Source organism: Arachis duranensis, chromosome 5 (assembly GCF_000817695.3).
Source record: "Arachis duranensis cultivar V14167 chromosome 5, aradu.V14167.gnm2.J7QH, whole genome shotgun sequence".
Taxonomy (NCBI): domain Eukaryota; kingdom Viridiplantae; phylum Streptophyta; class Magnoliopsida; order Fabales; family Fabaceae; genus Arachis; species Arachis duranensis.
Genome location: NC_029776.3, coordinates 100546693 through 100549793, shown reverse-complemented (window position 1 = coordinate 100549793; position 3101 = coordinate 100546693). Strand labels below are relative to the sequence as shown.

Below are 3101 nucleotides of genomic sequence, written 5' to 3'. Positions count from 1 at the left end.
ATATTTTAGATTATATATTAATAAAGATAGTTATGTACTATAATTTAAAAAATGTAATATATAATAAGAAATAGTCTAATCTAAAAGAAAAAGATCTTCAAATAAAATATATGTTTGGAAGTATTTAAATAAAAAAATTGTATTATATAATAATATATTTTTAACAAATTTAACTATAACAATATTTTTTAATTTTAACAAAATATAAATATTGCTACGTGATATGATCTGGGGCTTTGGAGACTCTTGGGATGACAATAGAAATTTATGATGAATTGCTATATTAAAAATGAACCAACAAACTTTTTAAAATTTTATAAACTACCCTGGTCCTTAGAGAACCACATTATACTTTCTCCATAGTAGAACCAGCCATCAAATCAAATCAAATTACAAAAAGAATCAACAAAGTGCTGCAAAATCTTTTTGCCATAAGTGAATCCACCGTCGACGGCAGAGTTCATGGCCGATGATAAACGCCGAGTCATCAGAGACAAGAAACAACACCGCATCCGCCATATGTTGCGGTGTGAGCACGCCAAGCCTAGCGAAGCGCCCATAAATCTGCTGCACCTCCTCCAAGCAGTTACCGTGTGCCGTACATGTCATTGGAGTGGCCAGTCCGTTTGGTGAGACGCAGTTGACTCTGACTCCATGCTCGGCCAACTGCACGCTGGAGGCGCGCATTAAACCCAAGACGGCGTGCTTCGACATGACGTAGTCCGTCACTCTCTGTGCTCCTCTGCTGGCAAGAACGCTTGATGTGCACACTATTCTGTCCATCACATGCCTTTCTACCATCGCACGTGCTGCGTGCTTCACGAATAGTGCCATGCCGCGAACATTGACGGCAAATAGACGTTCAAATTGGGACATGTATAACTCCAGGAGGGTCTGATGATTGGTTGAATAACATTTTAGTTTTAAAGAGAATGTCACAAGCCATTGAGAATAGTGCAGCTATAGCATAGTAGGCGTAGAAAGTGATAAAGTGACACAACTAAATACGGTTGTTGTTGTTATTCATTATTGGCTGTTTTTTTTTCTGCGTTTGTGTATCTACTTCTGCTTCCGTTAATGTTGAGGAAGAAGATGGGAGGGAAGGGGAGGGTATTTTCGTCCGAAGGACGATTTTAAAACAAATTGAAACTTGGGGACCATTTTGTAGCTAGAAAAGGTCAGAAACGAAATAAATTTTCAACCTCTACGTTAGGGACTAAATCATACTTATCCCCAAAAAATAACTTAGAAATTGACAATAGATAAGTAATAAGGGTTGATAGAAAAAAATAAATAATAAATTTTGTGCATCGCTAACGTTATTGGTGAAAAATATTTATTAAAAAAATTAAATATTAAGTTATTATTGGTGAAAGACATATGTAGGCTTAGTTCAATAAAATTTTTATTTTTTAAAAAGTGTAGCATTTATGTTTGGTAAATCAAATTAAAAATGACCTTTAATAAACACAAGTAACAATAATTATATTTGGTAAAATAACTTTTAAAATTTAAAAATACTATAAAAGACATAAATTTAAGCGTTAAATTTAAAATTAGTTAATATATGAGGTTATATTAAACTTTTAAATTTTGAAAAGCACAAGCCAACTTTAAAAAATTCCATCTTAATTGTTTTCAAAAAAGTATCTCTATCTTTTAAAAGTTGCAAACATAAGTACATACTCTTTTTGATTACCAAACACAAAATGAAGAGCCTGTGCTTTTAAAAATTACAAACACTTCTTCAAAAAGTTTTATCAAACCAAACCGTAGTCAAATTAAAAAAAAAAACTAGAATTATAAACTTACGAATTTTGTAAAACTATAAGAATTAATTTTTTTATATAAGAAACCGTTCAATAAAAAAATTCAAAATAAATATTAAATCTATTTTCATTTTATTAACTAATTATTTATACTTGTAAGTTAAGGATAATTAGTTATGCTACTTATAATTGATTAGATAAAAAAATTTACAATCATAATTGTCCTAAATTAATATTCTTTTGTTTGAATCTTTTTTCTTATTTTATTTTATGATAAAATTTAGTTTAACATTTTAAAAATAATGACAATTTTTATCAGAGAAATAAATGAGCACATATAAACTTTTTTATTGTGATTCTTTAGAATTTGTTTAGAATAATCATCTTTTAATTAAGATTGTAATAAGTATCATTATTAATATTTTTTTTCATACCCTATGATAATTAAAAAAAGTAAACAAAACGAAACGGATCTTAATGTTAGTAAATTAAAGATGGACGAAAAAAAATATTAAATAGATATCAATTTTACCATTAAGATATGTGCAATATTTTTTACTTATATTATGTGTTAGTTTTTTAAGATAATAATATTTAATTTCACCTTTAATATATTATAAATAAGTAGATAAACAAAAGCAAATTAAAGAAATAGAAAATTTAAAAAGAATGAAAAAAATAAAAAGAAAAAAAAATCATTTTTAATTATAGAGATTTATTTAAAGGTATTAAAGTTCTAATAAAGTAAGTGGGACACCTGAAAACTTTCTTTGTTTCTTGTTTTATTGTTTATATATCAAAATTGACAAAATAGAAATCAAGAAAAACTCGAGGGTCTTGACTGTTATAGACTTATAGCATTATAGCTTAAGAAAATTAAAAAAAACAAACAATATAATTTTGTGGTTTATCGGTTTCGTCAATTACCAATATACCCCCATTTTCAATGTTAAATAGATTATTATAGACAGCTTCCATGTTAGAGATAAAAATTGACAGCCTACGTGGAAGGATGAGCCACGATATGAGCTCTGCTTTGAGGGTCATAATGATTGCAAAGTCTATTATATTGATTGGGTAGGTAAAAAGTGGAGGGTTTGGATTTGTGGAGGTGAAACCTTCGCTACCTGACGGTGAGGTGGTGTTGATCCCTTGCTCCGAAGGGTTGGAAACATTGTCATACATAGGCGAAAGGAGCAGCGCATGTGTCCATTTCTCCACTTGAATTGCGAAGATGTGTCTTATCTGTCGTTTAAACAGTATTGTATATTGGCAGCTGCTGTAAATCAATGTTGTACTGTTGATTGTTGATGTGAGAAGGTGTTGGGGATG

General features: G+C 29.6%; 1 pseudogene; it reads right to left on the bottom strand.

Annotated features, from left to right (window-relative positions):
- Positions 1-380: 380 nt before the first annotated feature.
- Positions 381-2747, bottom strand: LOC107490942 ((+)-cis,trans-nepetalactol synthase NEPS1-like; annotated as a pseudogene).
- Between the last annotated feature and the right edge of the window lie 354 nt (positions 2748-3101).